This window comes from Callorhinus ursinus, unplaced genomic scaffold, assembly GCF_003265705.2.
Source record: "Callorhinus ursinus isolate GAN/ISIS: 27379988/994484 unplaced genomic scaffold, GSC_fseal_2.0 scaffold4, whole genome shotgun sequence".
In the NCBI taxonomy this organism is placed as follows: domain Eukaryota; kingdom Metazoa; phylum Chordata; class Mammalia; order Carnivora; family Otariidae; genus Callorhinus; species Callorhinus ursinus.
Window position 1 is genome coordinate 147,675,968 of NW_027397066.1, and position 23,216 is coordinate 147,699,183.

General features: G+C 39.1%; 1 protein-coding gene and 1 long non-coding RNA gene across 5 annotated transcripts in view; one reads left to right on the forward strand and one right to left on the reverse strand.

Annotated features, from left to right (window-relative positions):
• Positions 1-23,216, forward strand: part of GALNT7 (polypeptide N-acetylgalactosaminyltransferase 7) — a 148,584-nt gene that overhangs the window by 25,898 nt on the left and 99,470 nt on the right. The gene's annotated exons all lie outside the window — the stretch shown is intronic.
• LOC112826233 (uncharacterized) overlaps positions 1-23,216 on the reverse strand; it is a 45,747-nt gene that overhangs the window by 12,455 nt on the left and 10,076 nt on the right. The window contains exon 2 of one of the 2 annotated variants that reach the window (XR_012377807.1): positions 17,547-17,684. This is a non-coding gene — a long non-coding RNA (uncharacterized lncRNA). Of the gene's footprint in view, positions 1-6,587; positions 6,667-17,546; positions 17,685-23,216 lie in introns of those variants that run through there. The other variant, XR_003208873.2, reaches the window with a different exon arrangement.

The following is a 23,216-nucleotide window of genomic DNA, read 5'->3' on the forward strand; positions in this document are numbered from 1 at the left end:
CCCAATTAATAGGAAAAAATTAACTCGTGGACAGTGCATTACATCAAATTACATAAAGCTGCATTACAGTTTTCTAGTTCATATTTTAATGATGGAGAGAATCTAAAGTTGGAATGTATTCAAGTTGCTTAAAATGGAAACATTTTATGTGTTCTACAGGACCTTCTAAAAAGAACTTGGATTTTGGAGCAGGGATAGGCACTACTAGTTGGTAAAATGAAGATTGTTGTTTGGTTGTCATGAAAACAAAATAATTTGGTGATTATAGTGCCATTGAGTAATGGCCTAACCTCTGAGCCCTTTCCATGTTTGTACTTTGCTTTGCTTCCTGAACATTATCATCCTTTATTCTTGTTGTTTAAATATCAGATTGAGGCATATCAAAGTTGGGTTCTTTGCCTGGACAGTCAGAGGTACATTTGAGAAGTATATGTGTTTCAAAGAAGGTGAAATTTTAGATCCTTTTTTTGGGGGAAGGGAAGCAGAAGGAACTATATCATTTAGTATTGTCAGGATATGGATAGTAGGGATCTAATTCTATGAATGCCTTCTTTTTACAAACTCTGGAAAGTAACCCCAGAGTTTCAGACTCTTATCACTGAAATTGTATTCCTATCTTAAACCAAATAGTATTGCTATGCAGGATTTCTGTAATCTAAGCTTTTATAAATTTGTTGCATCTGGAGCCTATTATAACATGTTCTGTTAGAACAGTAAAGAAATTTCATGTATATGGGGGAAAGGAAAGCATAGGGATGACTTTGATAAACCCTGGACCAAGCTTTTATGATAAAAGTAAATCATTTCCTAATCAACTTTATTCAGAAATGTGGAGAAGACCTTTCTCTTCTTTCTCAAGTCTTATCTCCTAAAGGGATGAAAAATGGTTGTATTACTTGTTGTCAGAGATGTTCTTCTTTTTTTTTGCTTTGATTCCATAGTACCTAATGTTGTCAAATATTAAACTGTGAACACAGTTTATTCTTGTCTGGGACTTGTACACCCTGCAGTATAAGCACAAGGGGGAGATACGTGATCCTCCACTTCTGCGCGGTCTTGGCTAGCCACATCTCACTCGGGGTCATTCCAAAGCCCAGACCCCAGCATGTCCAGGCTCTGGTTGGAGAGAAGCTGGGAGATGAAGAGGTGGTGTGTGCAATAGTGAGTGGGCAATGGATGGGCTTTGGAGCCAGAAAGTTCTAATTTGAGCCCTGGTCTATCTTCTTAGTTCCTAGGTGTAATGGAGTATATTACTGAATCTTTCAGAGCCTTACCCTCATGATCTGTAAAATGGAGATTGTCCCACCTCACAGAGCTGCCAAGAGGATTAAACGTAGCTTAATGCATGTACATGTTATGGTTCCTGGCCTCCCTTTCATTCCGGGGAGTGGTTAGGGGAAGGAGGAAGCGGATATAGTTGGGTGTAGCAGAAACTCAGGGCTCTGTGCATGTGAGGAATTAAAGGAGGAAAGTGAGAAGTGGTCTCCAGGAATACAAACCCTAACTTAACCCTAGTTTTCATAGCTTCACAACTGTGGAAAATAATACAAAGAAGTGGCATGTACGAGCCAATACTTTCAGTTGAGAGTAAAATATTCTTTCCTGCATTTAGTTACTATTATTTGTTATCCCCCTGGAGAAAAATTATCTAAAGGAAAAGCCCTCCTTTCTTTGGTTGGTTTTGAGTTTTCAGACTAATAAAAATGTGAGAAAGTGGAGGTTTATCAAGTGGGAGATATATAAATAAGTTAACTGAGTATTCAGCTTTGTGACCGCGAATTCTCTTCCTTACATTGCTACTGACTTGCTTCAGTGATTTTACTGAACCTGTTCCTTGAGTGAAAAAAGGCTTGGGGAGAAGGCCACTTCTTCTTCCTTTTTTTTTTTTTTTAAAGAATTTATTTGAGAGAGAGAGATAGCACATGGGGGGGGAGGGTCAGAGGGAGAAGCAGACTCCCTGCCGAGCAGGGAGCCTGATGCGGGACTCGATCCAGGGACTCCAGGATCATGATCTGAGCCGAAGGCAGTCGCTTAACCAACTGAGCCACCCAGGCGCCCAGAAGGCCACTTCTTAAAGCAGTGTCCAGAATCTCTCATAGAGTAGATCTATCTCTGTGGCACTTCCCAGAGTGTCCCCCGTGAAGGGCTCCATTAAAAATAAAAAATTCCCATGGCCAGCTAAGTTTAACAAAAACTGTTATGCTATACCCCCACCCCTTTAAAGAGTCACAAGTCTGAAAAGTCTTGAAGAAATTTATTTAACTTTAACCCTGTTATTTCAGTAAATAGTGTTTGAGAACTTGTTGCGTTCAGACATTGTCATAGGCTGCCTCGGGGAGGGCTAGGGGAGAGACAGGTGAAGAGATTGAAATGATGATTGCAGGTACTGATGAATACTTTGGACATCTTAAAGCCGTGTGAGTGCTGTGGGTGAGAGGTGAGAACTGTTTTTGATCGATGGTCATAAAAGTCCTCTTGAAAGGCCCTCTTTGAGCCAGAGTCTGAATGGTGAATGGCATGATGCAACCGAACTAGACTTGCAAAAAATCTTGGAGGGTAGAACCCTCTAGGCAGAGAGAGAATCAAAAAAGGAATTCGTGTTTTCTGGAGCACACTTTGAGGAGAATAAAGGCAAAGAAATACATGTGAGAAGGATTTTGTAATCCCGATTTTGCATGCATGATATATATTTATCTCTGTTGAGCATTGTGTGCTAGGTACTCTGTGCTACAGACAGAGCACAGTTCTGTTTTAAAGAATAGAGTACTTCAAAGGAGAAAGACTCAACACTTAGGGGACAAGTACTAAGTGGTACAATGGAGGCAGCATGTCATGGTGGCTGAGGCCAGAGGGAGCCTGACTGCCTAAGTTCAAATCCCAGCTCTGCCTCACACTAGCTTTAAAACCTCAGGCAAGTTATTGAGCCTCTGTGACTGAATATTAGGGACCCTATGGTGTCTCTTTCAGCAGACTATTGGTATATGCAGAGTTCTTAGAATAGTGCCTGTAATGTAGGCCCACTTGCTAAAATAGATGATGATGGTGTGATATTCCTGGCACAGTCATTGTCGTTTTTTTGTCACCATCATCAGAAGGTAATGATGATATCATCATAGAAGACTACCTAGTGCCCCACGTGGCACAGTCCAGATGCCTGGATAGCTTTCATCCCCTCCTAATAGGGCTCAGGCTTGCCCGTGAGAGTCCTATATGTGATCACCCACCGTGTATGAACTATCCTTACACAGCAAAGGAGATTAAAACTTGCCTCATCTACTTTCTTTCTTTTTTAAGATTTATTTATTTGAGAGAGAGAGAGAGTGCGAGCAAGCACGCGTAAGTGGAGGAAGGGGCAGAGGGAGAGAATCTTCATGCAGAGTCCCTGCTGACTGTGGCTCCCAGATGCAGGGCTGGATCTCCCCATCCATGAGACCATGACCTGAGCGGAAACCAAGAGTCAGTCGCTTAACCGACTGAGCCCCTAATCTACTTTCTACCCAAGTTAACTTTTTTAACATCAAAAAGTTTTTAAAGGTTTATAAGGTTTAAGTCTGATTGTCTTTCATTTTGGTCAAGGGCAGAGTTGGTAATAGGATTGAGGGTAGGAAGGAACAAATCAGAATCCTGTTGGAAGGATTAGGTTAGATGAGAATCATGGTTCTGTAATAATGATCATCACAAGTGACCTTAAGGCACTACAAGATTCACTGAGTTCCTTCTAAATCAACAAAAGTTAAAATTTATTGGGAATAATTTAGCATTTTATTAATTTCTTTTTTTAAAAAAAGATTTTATTTATTCATTTGTCAGAGAGAGAGAGAACACAAGCAGGGGGAGCGGCAGGCAGAGGGAGAAGCAGGCTCCCTGCTAAGCAGGGAGCCCGATGTGGGACTTGATCCCAGGACCCTGGGATCATGACCTGAGCCGAAGGCAAATGCTTAACCGACGGAGCCACCCAGGCATCCCAGCATTTTATAGATTTCTAATTCTTAAAAAAATGGCAATCCATGTATAGAATAAGAAAGTCCCAGTGGTGCAAACATTCATAACCTGAAGAATTCATTCCCTAACCATTTAGATAAAATGAGAGATTTTAATAAAGCTAAAGAAATTATTAAGCTTCTATTTTGTACATGGAAGAAGCCATTTGGCTAACCAATTATATATCGAAATTCTGTAGCAGCCCTTTGGAATTAATCTAATTGCATTCTATTGAAAGTCACTCACCTTTTGCAACATGACAATTTTATGCCAAGAGAACAAAAATGTCAGGTCTTTCCATTACATAGAGCCAGATTTTTCCCTTGATTATTTAAGGCAGAAAGAAAGCCAATGAGATTAATCTGTTTTAAAACTATTTTTAAAACATGCTGCCATGTTCTAAGACCACTTTGTTCTTGGATACTGCTTTCTAAAATCTGTAGGTTTCTTTTCTTTAAAAAATAAAAGAGAAAAATGAATATCTCACTTGACATACCATTTTATTCTGGGGAATCCTAATTAACACACTAATATCAAAGAGCTGACAACCTCCTACATATTTTACAATTCCATGTGCAAGACCTTGTTATTCTAGTTACTTGAATAGCATATATTCTCCATAGCTTGCTAATAGCAGTTTTATGTATTCTTTTGAAATTTATGCCTATCTGGTCTTTAGAGTATGCTAAGGAGTGGGAGGTAAATGTGTACTCATAAAGATGTCGCACGAAATATATCTTGTAGGATACAGTTATTTCCATTTTTTTTAGTACAAGATTCTATAATTCCAAAATTCTGTATGGTAGAGTGTTGAGTGCTGCTTTTTATTTCAGTGAAACAGAAGTAATGTTCAGAATGAGAGAAAGATTAGAGGAGCATTTCTCAAATACCATTTTTGAACCTCAGCTTAAAATAGATGTATCACAGAAAATCTTAAGTGAAAGCAAAGAAATAACATTTATGAGACAGATACTGTATGTTAGGTGTTTTCATAGAGGATATGATTCTTACAATAAAACTTCAAGATCTGTGATCCATCCCAAATTTGCTCAGATTAAGTAGTTGCCTAATGGCTTTGTAAATTATTATTTTGACTTTGTGTTAATGTTTTTAAAGTTCAGAGCCAAAGTTTTTTACTTTTAGCAACGGTGTAATGCCTTTTAGAATGAAAAAAAATTAAGGTTTTATTTTTAAGTAATCTCTACACCCAGCATGGGGCTCAAGCTCATAACCCCAAGATCAAGATTTGCATGCTCCACCAGCCAGGTGCCCCTAGAATGAATTTTGTATTTATCTTTTTTCCCCTCATTTTCTTGCCTTCATTTCCCCTCTTTACCTAATATTTTTAAAATTGTATTTTTAGGATATGTTTTTAGATAGACTACCTCATATTCTTTTCAGTATGTGGTAAAATTATTAAATAATTACAAACTTGGCCAAATTTACCCACATAGGAAATGGAAGAGCCAAATATTAATACAAACCCACCTATGATTAATTGCAAAATACATACTGTTCCAAATGCACTGTTCCGAATTGCTGCCTTATGGAATCCAGATAAAAATAAAGAAGAAAACTTAAGTGCTTTGAACGAATTTACAGCTATTTGAATGACTAGAATACAATCTATTTTGAGCAAAGAGAACTGGGTTATATTCTATTTCTATATTGAGCCAAACTAGTAAGTCATTTTCAGTCTATAGGATTCAATTCAACATTGTATTAACTTAATGAAAATGCCAACTCCCATTCAGGGCATATGACCAACAAGTGATATCAAATAGGACATCTTAGAAAGACCACCTTTTTCTAGTAATTGCTGATTGTGTCCTACAACCTTCCATGTTAATTGGCTTGGAGTGTCTAGCATTACTTTAGCCAGGTTGTCCAGAACCCTAAAAACATCTTTTTATCAGCTCTCATTAGGATGCCATTTTGCGGCCTTTCCTTAATAGGAAGGCAGAGAGCTTTCAGACTTCTATGTCTCTTAGTGGGTTTTGAAGTTTGGAGAAAAGTGACAGTCCTGTTGAAAGTGGATGTCTGATCTTACACTTCTAAAGTGAGGAAGAGAGGAAAATCTTTCTGAAAGAAAACAGCAGATCCTGTCTTTATGAATTGTTTATTAGGAAGTCTGATTTTCAAGTTCATAATATGTATTGATTTTTTTTTCTTCTTTTGGATGGTGATATTTGCTTTTTCATAGCAACCTTGATATTGTATGAGGTCAACTGTTTTCATTTTGCCAAAGGGAAGCACTCCTATATTTCCAAAAACTTGAGAAGCAAACCTTCGTTAAAAAGGGCTTTTCCTGATTCATCCCCCCTGCCAGGCTACCCAGACAGCTAGGGTGGATGAGCATCTCTGAAAGAGAAGCACAGATCATTGTGGGTCTGGCCCTGCAACAGACATCATGGAAGGCAGAAATCACTGCAACCTACTTCTTCCTGAGCCCGTGAGTTCCTAAGTCTAGTGCAGATCTACAGCGGTTAGAGCCCGAAAAATCACTTAAGAAGGGGTTGGGGTCAGTCTTCCTGCCTTTGATCACATGGTTGCCTTTTCCTGGACTACCCCTTCTTTACTTTGTTTCCTGCCTCTTCAATCCTTACCTCGCTGTCAAAGTCTAGTTCAAATCCTCTTCTTTCAGGAAGCCTGGCCTGCTCCCTCCAGCTCACATTGATGACTTCTCCTGGCTAGTTACAGCATTTGTTGAACTGTCTGATCTGGCCCTCGATTGGCCACGGCCTGGTATTTCCTCATAAAGGCTGTCCTTGTGTTGGATAGGGACTTAGGTAGGAGCTTGTTTTTAGTTCCCTGCATCCCCCTGCGATAGGTACTATCATGATCCCAAATTGACAGATGAAGAAAGATGACCTCTCTTGGCAGTCACAGAACCCGGAAGCAGTAGAGCCAAGTTTGAGACCTCATCTTTCTGGTTCAGAGCCTGCTTGTTTCCATGTGTGGACCGAAGGCTCTCACACTCATCTTTAGGTTCTTCAAGAGTTTTCTGCCCCTCTGATGTTCTAAGAAATGGGAAATTCTAGAAGGGGGTATGGAAGAATGAGGGGGAGTTTCCCTTCTTCCATCTGGCCAGTGTGCACTGGCCCCAGGAGGCCTGTTGCTGGGGGGCGGGGGGTGGAGGATAGATTGTCCCCAGTGTCCAGTCCAAGGTCTTCCTCCCACTAAGTAGTTCCAGATCCAGAAAACTCTGTTTGCAGCCAAGATGTGACCCAGCCTCTGCTGCTGCTGTCTTTGGAAACTGCTGTTGTGGCTACCTGGCAGGGAGGGTGGAGGGGGAAGGCTACCATCTTTCTTACAGCTGGGTCAATTATAACTGTTTTCAGTACCGGGGACTGTAGTGGGCTCTTGAGTTTCTCCAACACTTTGGTTGCTATATATGTTATAAATATTTCCCCAGATTTTTGTCTTTCATATTTTTTGGTATTTTAAATTTAAATACCAAATTTAGATATTATTCATGGTTAAATATGAATAATATTTATTCATATTCATAAAAAGGTTAAATATGAATTAACCATGATAGATATTATTCATGGTTAAAGATTTAAATAGGTAAAAGTGAAAAACTAAGGTCTATACTGTTTCTTGTCACTAGGGCTATTCATGGGCCTCCTACCCCAATATGAAAGTGATCCTGCGAGGAGCGTTGGCCCATCAATAAAGGGTCTTTTCTCAGTTCAAAAAGAATAAATTTTTGTAGAAAATACAAAGAAAAATAAAATAAGAGTGACCTACCACCCAAGGATAACTTGCTAAATTTTGGTATATATTACTCTAACATTTTCCCACAACGGTGTATATATTTTTTCACATAGAATATAGAAACGGGTGTGTGGCTCATTTTACATCTGTAGTTCAGCAGTCTGACTTTTTCTCTTAAAACTGTCTTCTAGGGCGCCTGGGTGGCTCAGGTGGTTAAGCGACTGTCTTTCAGCTCAGATCATGATCCTGGAGTCCCGGGATCGAGTCCCACGTCAGGCTCCCTGCTCAGCGGGGAGTCTGCTTCTCCCTCTGACCCTCCCCCCTCTCATGCTCTCTCTCTCTCATTCTCTCTCTCAAATAAATAAATAAAATCTTTAAAAAAAACTATCTTCTATATCATTATACTTTCTAAATTATTTAGAAGTAAAGTTATTAACTCAAACCTCTCTTTGGTTGTTTCCCACCTCTCTGCTATTGTAAATAGTTCTGTGGTAAGAGATGTAGTTAATTTTGTCCACACATTCTTAAATACTGTGTTTTCACCTTTTCTTCCTGGTTTCTTTATCTTTAAAGTAATGTACATGAGAGGAGTAACTTAGATTGCCAGTCATCCATAGCCTTATGATTTTCTCAGGATAGATTTTTAGAATTTTCTTCTTCTTTCTTTTCAAGATTTTGTTTATTTATTTATTTGTCAGAGAGAGAGAGAGCATAAACGGGGGAACGGAAAGCGGAGGGAGAAGCAGACTCCCCGCTGAGCAAGGAGCCCTATGTGGGGCTCGATCCCAGGGTCCTGGGACCATGACCTGAGCCAAAGGCAGACGCTCAACTGACTGAGCCACCCAGGCATCCCTCTTTTTATTTTTTTTAAAGTCGGCTCAGGGTGGCTCAGTTGGTTGAGCCTCCATCCAGCTCTTGATTTCAGCTCAGGTTGTGGTCGCAGGGTTGTGGGATTGAGCCCTGTGTGTGGCTCTATGCTGGCTCAGTGTGGAGTCTGTCCCTCTCCCTCTGCTCCTCCTCCACTGCCCTCCCAGCAACCCCCCCGCCCCGTGCTTGCTATCTCTAAAATAAAGAAAATCTTAAAAAAAAAAAAAAGTAGTCTCCACACCCAGCATGGGGCTCAAACTCACAACCCTGGGATCAAGAGTCACACACTCTACCGACTGAGCCAGTCAGGCACTCCAGATTTCTAGAATTTTAATTATTGGGTCAAAGGGTATGCCTTTTACAAAGGTTATACTGTATAAGTTTACTCTCTTACTAATAAATAAAAACCTCATTGAAACTGCGTATTATTTCATATTTTGTCAATTTTATAGGTAAAGAAATCTTATTTTTATTAGTATTTTAAAAATACTAATAAAATTAATCATTTTTATTAACCATTTGGATGTCATCTTTTGTAAATTGCCTCCTTATGTTCTTCTGCATTCCTTTCCATAGATGTTTATTTTTTCCTAAAAATGTGCAAGAAATATTTTTGGGTAGAATGGGGTGTCTGGGATTTAAAAATATTAACACTCTGGTTGCTCTATATTATAAATATTTCCCCAGATTTTTCTCTTTCATTTTTTTTGGTATTTTAAATTTAAAACATTATTCATGGTTAACGATTTAATAGGTAAAAGTGAAAAACTACAGTCTTTACTGTTGCTGTAACAGCCCTAGAAAATAGGCAATTCTTCCTATTTTTGATTTAACAATGGAAAATTTCTATTTGTTCCTTGATATAAAGGATGCAAATTTAGCCTATCTTTTTCTTTTTTTCTTTAAATTTTTTATTGTTATGTTAATCACCATACATTACATCATTAGTTTTTGATGTAGTGTTCCATGATTCATTGTTTGTGCATAACACCCAGTGCTCCACACAGAACGTGCCCTCTTTAATACCCATCACCAGGCTAACCCATCCCCCCACCCCCCTCCCCTCTAGAACCCTCAGTTTGTTTTTCAGAGTCCATCGTCTCTCATGGTTCATCTCCCCCTCCGATTTACTCCCCTTCATTCTTCCCCTCCTGCTATCTTTTATTTTCTTAACATATATTGCATTATTTGTTTCAGAAGTACAGATCTGTGATTCAACAGTCTTGCACAATTCACAGCGCTCACCATAGCACATACCCTCCCCAATGTCTATCACCCAGCCACCCTATCCCTCCCCCCCCACCACTCCAGCAACCCTCAGTTTTGTTTCCTGAGATTAAGAATTCCTCATATCAGTGAGGTCATATGATACATGTCTTTCTCTGATTGACTTATTTCACTCAGCATAATACCCTCCAGTTCCATCCACGTCGTTGCAAATGGCAAGATCTCATTCCTTTTGATGGCTGCATAATATTCCATTGTGTATATATACCACATCTTCTTTATCCATTCATCTGTCGATGGACATCTTCGCTCTTTCCACAGTTTGGCTATTGTGGACATTGCTATTATAAACATTGGGGTTCACGTATCCCTTCGGATCCCTACATTTGTATCTTTGTGGTAAATACCCAGTAGTGCAATTGCTGGATCGTAGGGTAGCTCTGTTTTCAACTTTATGAGGAACCTCCATACTGTTCTCCAGAGTGGTTGCTCCAGCTTGCATTCCCACCAACAGTGTAGGAAGGTTCCCCTTTCTCCGCATCCCCACCAACATCTGTCGTTTCCTGACTTGTTAATTTTAGCCATTCTGACTGGTGTGAGGTGGTATCTCATTGAGGTTTTGATTTGGATTTCCCTGATGTCAAGCGATGTTGAGCACTTTTTCATGTGTCTGTTGGCCATTTGGATGTCTTCTTTGGAAAAATGTCTGTTCATGTCTTCTGCCTATTTCTTGATTGGAATATTTGTTCTTTGGGTGTTGAGTTTGATGAGTTCTTTATAGATTTTGGATACTAGCCCTTTATCTGATACGTCATTTGCAAATATTTTCTCCCATTCTGTCGGTTGTCTTTTGGTTTTGTGGACTGTTACTTTTGCTGTGCAAAAGCTTTTTATCTTGATGAAATCCCAATAGTTCATTTTTGCCCTTGCTTCCCTTGCCTTTGGCGATGTTTCTAGGAAGAAGTTGCTGCGGCTGAGGTCGGAGAGGTTGCTGTCTCTCTTCTCCTTTAGGATGTTGATGGACTCCTGTCTCACACTTAGGTCTTTCAACCATTTGGAGTCTATTTTTGTGTGTCGTGTAAGGAAATGGTCCAGTTTCATTCTTCTGCATGTGGCTGTCCAATTTTCCCAACACCATTTGTTGAAGAGAATGTCTTTTTCCATTGGACATTCTTTCCTGCTTTGTCGAAGATTACTTGACCATAGAGTTGAGGGTCCATTTCTGGGCTCTCTATTCTGTTCCATTGATCTATGTGTCTGTTTTTGTGCCAGTACCATACTGTCTTGATGATGACAGCTTTGTAATAGAGCTGGAAGTCCGGAATTGTGATGCCGCCAGCTTTGCTCTTCTTTTTCAACATTCCTCTGGCTATTCGGGGTCTCTTCTGGTTCCATACAAATTTTAGGATTATTAGTTCCAATTCTTTGAAAAAAGTGGATGGTATTTTGATGGGGATTGCATTGAATGTGTAGATTGTTCTAGGTAGCATTGACATCTTCACAATGTTTGTTCTTCCAATCCATGAGCATGGAACGTTTTTCCATTTCTTTGTGTCTTCCTCAATTTCTTTCATGAGTATTTTATAGTTTTCTGAGTACAGATCCTTTGCTTCTTTGGTTAGATTTATTCCAAGGTATCTTATGGTTTTGGGTGCAATTGTAAATGGGATCGACTCCTTCATTTCTCTCTCTTCTGTCTTGTTGTTGGTGTATAGAAATGCCACTGATTTCTGTGCATTGATTTTATATCCTGCTACTTTACTGAATTCCTGTATGAGTTCTAGCAGTTTTGGGGTGGAGTCTTTTCGGTTTTCCACATAAAGTATCATATCATCTGCAGAGAGTGAGAGTTTGACTTCCTCCTTGCCGATTTGGATGCCTTTGATTTCTTTTTGTTGTCTGATTGCTGTGGCTAGGACTTCTAATACTATGTTGAATAGCAGTGGTGATAGTGGACATCCCTGCGGCGTTCCTGACCTTAGGGGGAAAGCTCTCAGCTTTTCCCCATTGAGAATGATATTCGCTGTAGGTTTTTCATAGATGGCTTTTATGAAATTGAGGTATGTACCCTCTATCCCTATACTCTGAAGAGTTTTGATCAAGAAAGGATGCTGTACTTTGTCAAATGCTTTTTCTGCATCCATTGAGAGGATCATATGATTCTTGTTCTTTCTTTTGTTAATATATTGTATCACGTTGATTGATTTGCGGATGTTGAACCAACCTTGCAGCCCAGGGATAAATCCCACTTGGTCATGGTGAATAATCCTTTTAATGGACTGTTGGATCCTATTGGCTCATATTTTGGTGAGAATTTTTCATCCATGTTCATCAAGGATATTCGTGTGTAATTCTCCTTTTTGATGGGGTCTTTGTCTGGTTTTGGGATCAAGGTAATGGTGGCCTCATAAAATGAGTTTGGAAGTTTTCCTTCCATTTCTATTTTTTGGAACAGTTTCAGGAGAATAGGTATTAATTCTTCTTTAAATGTTTGGTAGAACTCCCCTGGGAAGCCATCTGGCCCTGGGCTTTTGTTTGTTGGGAGATTTTTGATGACTGCTTCAATTTCCTTAGTGGTAAGAGGTCTGTTCAGGTTTTCTATTTCTTCCTGGTTCAGTTTTGGTAGTTGATACATTTCTAGGAATGCATCCGTTTCTTCCAGGTTATCTAATTTGCTGGCATAGAGTTGCTCATAATACGTTCTTATAGTATTTTTTTGGTGTTGGTTGTGATCTCTCCTCTTTCATTCATGATTTTGTTGATTTGGGTCATTTCTCTTTTCTTTTTGATAAGTCTGGCCAGGGGTTTATCAATCTTGTTAATTCTTTCAAAGAACAGCTCCTAGTGTTGTTGATCTGTTCTACTGTTCTTTTGGTTTCTATTTCATTGATTTCTGCTCTGATCTTTATTATTTCTCCTGCTGGGTTTGGGCTTTATTTGCTGTTTTTTCTCTAGCTCCTTTAGGTGTAGGGTTAGGTTGTGTATTTGAGACCTTTCTTGTTTCTTGAGAAAGGCTTGTATTGCTATATACTTTCCTCTTACGACTGCCTTTGCTGCATCCCAAAGATTTTGAACAGTTGTGTTTTCATTTTCATTGGTTTCCATGAATTTTTTAAATTATTCTTTAATTTCCATGTTGATCCATTCATTCTTTAGTAGGATGCTCTTTAGCCTCCATGTATTTGAGTTCTTTCCGACTTTCCTCTTGTGATTGACTTCCAGTTTCAAAGCATTGTGGTCTGAAAATATGCAGGGAATAATCCCAGTCTTTTGGTACCAGTTGAGACCTGATTTGTGACCTAGGTTGTGATCAATTCTGGAGAATGTTCCATGGGCACTAGAGAAGAATGTGTATTCCGTTGCTTTGGGATGGAATGTTCTGAATATGTCTGTGAAGTCCATTTGGTCCAGTGTGTCATTTAAAGTCTTATTTCCTTGTTGATCTTTTGCTTAGATGATCTGTCCATTTCAGTCAGGGGGGTGTTAAAGTCCCCCACTATTATTGTGTTGTTGTCAATGTGTTTCTTTGCTTTTGTTATTAATTGCCTTATCTAATTGGCTGCTCCCATGTTAGGGGCATAGATATTTACAATTGTTAGATCTTGTTGGATAGACCCTTTAAGTAGGATATAGTGTCTGTCCCCATCTTTTATTATAGCCTTTGGTTTAAAATCTAATTTATCTGATATAAGGATTGCCACCCCAGCTTTCTTTTGGTGTCCATTAGCATGGTATATGGTTTTCCACCCCCTCACTTTCAATCTGGGGGTGTCTTTGGATGTAAAATGAGTCTCTTGCAGACAGCATATTGATGGGTCTTGTTTTTTAATCCAATCTGATAGCCTGTGTCTTTTGATTGGGGCATTTAGCCCATTTAAATTCAGGGTAACTATTGAAAGATATGACTTTAGTGCCATTGTATTGCCTGTAAGGTGACTGTTACTGTGTATTGTCTGTGTTCCTTTCTGGTCTATGCTGCTTTTAGGCTCTGTCTTTGCTTAGAGGACCCCTTTCAATATTTCTTGTAGGGCTGGTTTCGTGTTTGTAAATTCCTTTAGTTTTTGTTTGTCCTGGAAGCTTTTTGTCTCTCCTTCTATTTTCAATGACAGCCTAGCTGGATATAATATTCTTGGCTGCATATTTGTCTCGTTTAGTGCTCTGAAGATATCATACCAGTCCTTTCTGGCCTGCCAGGTCTCTGTGGATAGGTCTGTTGCCAATCTAATGTTTCTACCATTGTAGGTTACATATCTCTTCTCCCGAGCTGCTTTCAAGATTTTCTCTTTGTCTCTGAGACTCATAAGTTTTCCTATTAGATGTCGGGGTGTTGACCTTTTTTACTGATTTTGAGAGGGGTTCTCTATGCCTCCTGGATTTTGATGCCTATTTCCTTCCCCACATCAGGGAAGTTCTCTTCTATAATTTGCTCCAATATACTTCTGCCCCTCTCTCTCTTTCTTCTTCTTCTGGGATCCCAATTATTCTAATGTTGTTTTGTCTTACTGTATCGCTTATCTTTCGAATTCTGCCCTCGTGATCCAGTAGTTGTTTCTCTTTTTCTCAGCTTCTTTATTGTCCATCATTTGGTCTTCTATATCGCTAATTCTCTCTTCTGCCTCATTTATCCTAGCAGTTAGTGCCCCCATTTTTGATTGCACTTCATTAATAGCCTTTTTGATTTCGACTTGGTTAGATTTTAGTTCTTTTATTATTCCAGGAAGGGTTTCCCTGATAACGTTCATGCTTTTTTCAAGCCCAGCTAGTATCTTTAAAATCATGATTCTGAACTCTAAGTCTGACATCGCACTAATGTCCGTATTGAGTAGGTCCCTGGCAGACGGTACTACCTCTTGTTCTTTTTGCTGAGGTGATTTTTTTTGTCTTGTCATTTTGTCCAGAGGAGAATAGATGAATGAGAGAACAAAATGCTAAGAGGTTAACCACGTCCCCAGAAAATATACTCTAAAGAAATCAAAAGACCTGAAACCAGGGGAAAAGAAAGGGAAAGAAAGAAAAAAGAAAGAAAAAAATACAAAAAAATACAAAAAAAGAAGGAAAAGAAAAAGATAAAAACAAAAACAGAACAAAACAAAAAAAACAGAATATGATCAAATATGGTCAGGTTAGTGCACAGACCAGTGCCACACACTAGATTTTGGGTGTATTTTGGTCTGTTAGAAGAAAGTGCCTCCTAAAATTTTAAAGAAAGAAAGACTTATATATGTACAAAATAAGGGTTGATGCAAGGAAGGGATGGAATATGATTGTAAAGATGAAAATTACAAAAATTTTAAGAAAGGAATTGATAAGGTGCTTGAAAAAAAAGAAGATGATTAAAAAAAGGAAGAAAGAAAGAAAAAAAAAAGAGGAGAGAATGTGATCAGGCAGGAGACTAGAACAAAGCCATATACTAGAGATTTAGGGTATATTTTGATATGTTAGAACAAACTATCTCAAAATTTTAAAGAGGGAACTTACATATTTATATGCCAAAAATAACGGTAACTACTATGAAGGGATAGAGTATAACTCTAAAAATGAAAAATAATTTTTTTTAAAAAAGGGATTGATAAGATGTTGGTTGAAAAAGTGAAAAAGAAAAATTAAAAAAAGTTAAAAAATTTAACTTTGAAAGACTAATCAATCATTGTAAAAAAGCCATGAATTCTATGTGCAGTATTCCCCTAGCACTGGAGTTCTCTTGTTCTCATTGATCAGTAAACTTGGTCTTGACTGGCTGTTCTTGCTGATCTTCTGGGGGAGGGGCCTGTTGCCATGGTTCCCAAATGTCTTTTCTGGAGGTGGAATTGCCCTGCCCTTGCCGGTCCAGGCTAAGCATTCTGCTCGGGTTTGCTCCCGGGAGCTTTTGTTCCCTGCAAGCTTTCGGTACAGCTTTGGAGGACAAGAGTGAAAATGGTGGCCTCCCAATCTCCGCCCAGAGGAGCCGAGACCTCGGGACCCCGCTCGTCGTGCGCCCCCAGAGAAAAGCAGTCACTCCTGTCTCCCCGGTCTCCGGCCGCACTCCGTGCTCACCCAGCCTGTGACCGAACATTTCTGTCTCTGGCACCCGACCCTGTGTGGAGTCTCCAAACCCAGCAGATCCCTGCGGCACGCTCCCGCGCCGCTCCTCCCAGAGGAGGAAGGGGAGTCTCCCCGGATCTGCCGCCTGTTGCGTCCCTGCTGGAGGAGCAGTGGCCCAACTGTACCACGGATCACAGTTTATGGCAACCCTGAGCTGAGAAGCCCGCTCCTCGGCTCCGTCTCTGCCGCTGGCTTCCCCGGTCTGATACCCAGGAGCTCTGCCGCACTCAGGCACCCCCGGTCTTTCTGTGACCCTGAGGGTCCTGAGACCACACTGTCCCGTGAGGGTTCCACCCCCCGCTTAGCCACTGGAGCGATGTCCCTCAGTGGAGCCGACTTCTAAAAGCCGATTTTGTGCTCCGCGGCCCTATCACTTGCCAGAAGCGGCTGACGGAGGCCCCCTCCCCCGCCGTCTATCTTCCCGAATATCGCCTCGGATTCACTTCTCCACATGTCCTACCTGCCAGAAAGTGGTCACCTTTGTGTTCAGAGTTGTTGCTATTCTTTTCTTTGATCTCCTGTTGAGTTCGTAGTTGTGTTCAGAATGGTTTGATCCCTATTCAGCTGAATTCCTGAGACCAGACGAAATCCAGGTCTCCTACTCCTCCACCATCTTGCTCCGTCCCCTAGCCTATCTTTTTCTGTTTACCGCTCATTCTATCAAAAAGTTGAGATTTTTAGATGTTCTTCTCTTTACCTTTTTGACTCAAAATAACACACCTCATCTTCTATTTTTGTATTCCATTATCAGCCTCTCTTGACCCCCACTTTATAAAATGAGAATATTAGCATCTCTACTCTTTGGGTCCACCTTCTCTCCCCATCTACACGTGGGAATTCTGAGACAAGAGCTTTTCCAGAAGTTTCCCTCCCCTGTAGTCCTGACAGGGCTGGCATCCATCTCTGCTACCCCTCTCTCAGGCTGGTTCATCTCCCAGCCCTCTCTCATTTGCTTCCTATCTTCCAGAAAGACTCCGTTTCTGCTTATGCCCTTCTCTTGTCTGTTTCAAGCTTCCTTCCTTGTATCTTTGTTTTAAATTAAGTGAGTTCTCAGAAAGATGAAAATGTGCCTAGCCTGCCATCTTCACATAAATTTTACAGTGTCTTTGGACATAGAGACTTAAACATTTTTTCTATAATCAAACCTACAAATGATTTCTTTTGATTTCTACCTTTGGTGCCATGTATAGAAAGTCTTTTTCAATTTAAGATTCTTTTCTTTCAGTATTTCTATGAATTCTTTCTTACATTTAAATCTTTATAAATTCCCAGAATATATTTTGGTGGTAGAATGGTTTGAGATCTATCTTTTGTCCAAATGGTTAGCCACTTGCTCTAGTATCATTGATTAAATAATAAAGCTTTGAAGTACCACCTTTTATTAAATATTCTTTGGTTTATTTTTTTGTATTTGTTGTTTTTTAGAGAGTGAGAGAGTGTGTGCTGGGGGGGAAGGGGTGGGGAGGGAGAGAGAAAATCCCAGGCAGGCTCCACGCCCAACACAGAGCCCAATGCAGCGCTCTATCTCATTAATACTGTGATCGTGACCTGAGCCAAAATCAAGAATCAGGCGCTTAACTGGCTGAGCCACCCAGTCACCCCTAAATACTTAGTTTCTTATATACATTTGTATCTGTTTGTGAACTTTGATTCATTGATCTGTCTCTTACCTACACTGGTGCCAAACTTAATTGTTGTGATTTCAAAATTCATTTCAATATCTGGAGGGCAAGTCTCTCCCCACGTATCCCGGCATCATTGTTCTTCTTTTTAAAAATATCCTTAGCTGAGGTGTTCTGTCTTCCCTTCTGCAAGAAGAAAAGTTTGCTGTAGTATTATACATTTCAAATGAAGTTGCCTTGGTTAACCCATTTCTTAGCTCTTCGCAGCTCTTAAGTTGTGTGTTTTTTTTTTTTTTTTTTTCCCAACTGGGCTGGAGAAGTAGAACTTCTATGTTACACTAGTTCCTTGTCCAGAACTATTCTCACTTGCTCCTAAGACTAGAATTGGAAAATGCAGTACATTGCCAATAACCCTAACTCCTCTCTTGATTCTGTGAAAATATATAATGTCTCACTGACATTTTTGTGTAGTTACTTGGAGCCAAAAGGAAAATAAACACGTAGCCAATTTCACTATCAACACTACAGGAGTGCTTCCCTTCTCTGGTACCTGCCAGTGGCCGTGCCCCCGCCCCCCACCCCAGGTCCCCCCCACCCCCAGCACCTCATCTGCTCTCCTTGCCTTTGGCAGTCTCACCCAGCCTCCATCCCTGCCTTCCTCAGGAACGTGTAGATGCCTTAAGGCCATTTCGTCAGGTTCCTTTCTCACCCCATCTGCCAACCCATCCTTAGCCTTCCCCTACAGGATACCAGCACAGAAAGTTCCTGACCTTGCATACCTCTGTGCTCAGGCAGAGCTTGGCACCTAACAATTCAAGAAATATTTAATTATCCTTACCCAGAAACATGGCAGCATAAACATGACTCATTCCAGCCAGAAGAATGAGCGCTTGTTTCCTGGAAGGAAGGATGCCAGGAAACCTATGCTTTGGAGTCCCTGTGGGCATGGAGCATGTGTTTGAGGTAGATAGAATTTCAACGGTTGGAAACGCACATACACGGACTCTTTCATAAACCTACCTAGAGCAAAATGAAAAATGGTAACCTGTGCCCAGATCTTTATCAGGAGCCAAGAGAGCAGAAAATCACCTTTATTCTTTTTCATTTTATATTTGCTTTATTAGTCTCACTCTTCTTTCTGATTCTTCAACAAAAATTGAAATATTAAAAATTAAATATTTTCGGGGCGCTTGGATGGCTCAGTTGGTTGAGCCACTACCTTCGGCTCAGGTCATGATCCCGGGGTTCTGGGATCGAGTCCTGCATTGGGCTCGCCCTGTGCTGCGGGGAGCCTGCTTCTTCCTCTCCCTCTTCCTGCCACTCCCCCTGCTTGTGCTCTCCCTCTCTCTGTCAAATAAATAAATAAAATCTAGAAAAACATTTAAATATTTTCTGTAGGAGATACTGTACTGAAACTCTATTCTGGTGCTGTCCAACAGAAAAATAAATGCAAGTCGTGTATATAATTCAAAATTTCTAGTAGCCACATTGAAAAGTTTTGAAAACCCAGGTGAAATTAATTTTAACATACTTACTTTAGCTTAACATATCCAAAGTAATGTCATATCAGCATGTAGTCAATATAAAAAAATTGAGATCCTTTAAATTCTTTTTTTTCCTTTGAAATGTGTGTATTTTACACTTACAGCTCATCTCCAGTTGGACTAGCCCATATTTTAAGTGTTCCATAGCCACATGTGAGATCATTTTCTGAATTTTGGATTGTCTTACTTTGTCCTTGTATTGAAACTAACCATTTCTAAGGGGTTTTTAACTTAAGGATGCTTGTCTAGAACCACCTCAAAACTTCTTCAAATTATGCATTCCTGTCTGTACCCCCACTAGATCTCCTGAGCTAAAAATCTGTGTGTGAGTCTGGCATGAAAATGATACATAGGTGACTATAACAAGTACCTTTAAAAACCACCAAGCTAGTCCCATTTATTCATTTTACCTATGACTAAACATATCCAGTGTGATGAGTTTTCCCACAGAGTAATGATACAGACCTGAGTCTTTCAATGACAAATCTGACATCCTTTCTGTTACACTACACTGCTCATCCTTTCTACCATACTGGATAAGAATGTAGACTAATAATCTATGTGGGCTTTTTTTAAGAGGTGGGGGAGGGGCAGAGAGAATCTCAAGCAGACTCCACGCCCAGCCCAGAGCCCATGGAGGGGCTCCATCTCACAACCCTGAGATCATGACCTGAGCTGAAATCAAGAGCCCAAGAGCCGGATGCTTAAGTGACTGAGCCACCCAGGTGTCCCTGTGTGGATTTTCAATAACAAAAGGGACTGGCAACAAAATGGATTTTCAGATTAATCTTCAGTTTTTGAGGAAAGTAAGTATAGAATACCACAGTGGTAACATGCAGGTGTGCACACACATTGCCTAAATACTCTTGGTGATTGAAATTTCATTGTGATGGGCATGATCAGATTTTATGTATACTTCCATTCTCCATGTCTTTTAGATATTAGCTTTAGTCAGTAGAGTATCATGGGCTACCATTTTAAAACGCCTTTTAAAAATCTGTATCGAAATAACAGTTGGGTTTATTGTGATTATTTTAATGTATCTCTGAACATCATTATCTAATATATAAGTTCTTCAGCCTCTCAATTTTCAAAGTGTGAAAAACACATTCAACTCTTGAGCTTTCAGGTTAAAATTTCATATCTTTAATGACAAGACTGCCACATATCAGCAGGCAGTATGGTTGACTGCTCTGTAATTTTATGGGAATTCTTTATAGGGTGAGTCACAGTGGCTTTCTTCTTTCTTTTACATAGAGCTGACAAGGGCAGCACAAGTACTACACTGAAAAATATCCAAGAGGTCATCCAAAGGGAATGCCAGGATTATTTTAGATTAGTTGAAGATATGGAGAAAAATGTTTGCTTTCTAACACTGATTTTATATGAAGTGACTAATTAGATAGATTTAGGCAAGTGAATTTAACAAATATTTTCAAGTTATTTAATAATTCTTTGTTCTTAAAAATCATCTTAAGTCTACAGAAATTACAAGCAATTAACAAGGCCTATTAAATAAAGGAATGGTATCCACAGTGCCCTCCAAATAACTACTAGATTTTGAAAAAGCATCTTAAAGGTCCAGATCATTTAAAGTCTGTTTAAACAGATTTTTTTTAACAGTGATCAGGATGGTTATATGGCTCCCAGTTGAGAGTCTTGAGTTTAGATTATCTAAACTATACATATAGTCTAGATAATTTATATAGTCTAGATAATATATATGTTCTTTTAATTTCTTTTTAAAGACTTTATTTAGAGCAGTTTTAGGTTCACAGACAAATTGAGAAGGTACAGAGATTTCTCTTATACCCCCTGCCCCGACACTTACACAGCCTCCCCTATTACCAATATCCCCCACCAGAGTGGTACATTGTTAAAATTGATGAACCCACACTGACACATCATAATCACCCAAAGTACATAGTCTGCATTAGAATTCACTCTTGGTGTTATATATTCTTTGGATTTGGACAATGTACAGTGTATGGTTGATTCTTGAATAACACGGGGTTAAGGGGTCCCAATCCCTGTGCAGTCAAAAATCTATGTATAACTTTTGACTCTCCAAATACTTAACTACTAATAGCCTCCTGTTGACTGGAAGCCTTACTGATAATAAACACTCGATTACACATTTTATATGTTATGTGTATTATATACTCTATTATAATAAAAATAAGCTGGGGAAAAGAAAATGTTAAGAAAATCCTAAGGAAGAGAAAACAGTTGCAGCACTGTACTGTATTAAAAAAAAACAACAGTCCACCTATTAGTGGACCCATGCAGTTTAAACCCTTTGTTAGTCAAGGGTTAACTGTGTAATGACACGCATCCATCATTATAGTATCATATAGAGTATTTTACTGCCCAAAAATTCTCTGTACTCTACCTATTCATCCCCATGCAACCCCTAGCAACCAGACTTTTTTTTTTTTAACCATCTAGTTTTGCCTCTCTTTACAAATGAAAAGTTCAGACTAAGATCCAAAGAGATCAAGGGATTAACTCCAGGTCACACAGAGTCCTCTGGTCTGCCACTACCTTCTGATTTACTTCACTGACTCTTTTTTATTGGCTATGATGACCTCTTTTGTTGGAATGTAATAGCTTATTAAGATGTGATTTGCTATAACAAAATGATTAAAACTATTTTGAGATCTATCTATGGGACTTATAAACACAATACAATGAAGATAATAGTGTGACTTCAGTGTTTGAAAATTCCATCTGTAGTTTCTTCTGTTTATCATTGGGCATTAAGTAGAGAATGATTGTTTCTTCAAATATAGGTTTCTTAAGACTGAGTATAGTAACCAAAGTTTTAAAATGCTTTTTCAACATTCTTGATCGCATCAGGAAAAAATTTTACATTCGGCAAGTGCGTATAATTGTATATATAATGTACTGGGACATACGGGTTGCCTAATTGACTTTTAATATATGAAGTGTCTGAGAAAATGTACATATTAATAATTTTCAGTTGATCAAATGATAAAAATGGAAGACTCTTATTTGAGTGCTCTGATGTATTCTTAGTGTTAAGATCCTTAAGCTAAATAAGAAAAAATATGATTCCTCTTTTTGCATTCTCTACTTATCCAGTGGTATTTTTCTTTTTAAGGTTGGATGGTGTTTTTACTGCAGAATTAAAGCTGATAAACCTGATCCTCAACTCTGTGTGCTATTCAGGCTGCTTCAGTGAGGAACTGTTCCCCATAAACCCCAAAATTTGTTAGAAGCTAAACATTTGCCATTTGAGCACGTTACGGAGAACTAGACTGAAAGCCAGTAAGAAAAAAGGAATTGTTATTTTTCCAGCAGTGTTTATAAAAACTGATCAGGCAATGAGCAGTAGTCTCTAACACAATTGAACTGTGATGAACAAATATGAATAATCATACATTGTCTTAGAAGAGTCCCGGATTGATGATTTTATTATGCACTGTACTTCACTATCAAATAAAGGAGCCTGTTTGCACATATCCTGAAAACTATAATTTGATAACTATATGGTGATTACTTCTTAGTAATTTTTGAAGGTCTGCCAACCAAAAAATTTGTAATACAATTCAGTCTTATGAAATTAAAGATTAAATGACAAAAATGCAGCTGTTTCAATAAAAAAGCAGTGCTATGCATATAGCACATCCAGTGTCGTTTTTACCAGCTTTGGTTTTAAAAGTCTTTTTTCCTTAAGCAAATTATATGAACATCCTTTCCTATTATTACTACGAAGGATTCTTCGTAATTTTTCATAGTAACTTTGATTTTGGACTCAGCTTTTAGATAAGTTTAAATAGATTCTTCTGTGCATTTTCAGAAATGTTGACTACTGCACTTCACTAATGTATATTTACTTATATTGCTCTGGGCAAATTTGGTAAACCTCAGTCTCTGATTTGCAAAAAAGATCAGGATGCCTCTGAAAATAATATACAACCCAATGTTTTTTATTTTTTGGAAGACATAGCTAAGATGTGATCATTAGATTATATCCTTTAATTTTGGTGTTTTAATAGAAAATCAAGTGTTTCCTTTAAACAACAAAGTTGAGTTTGAAAGACCAAGTAGAAAGCTCTTTAAAAACTCTTACGAGTCCACATTTGTGACAAGTATTTCAGCCGTTGGATTTTGATAACCTAAGAAGCTTTCTTTAGAGAAGTCATTAACT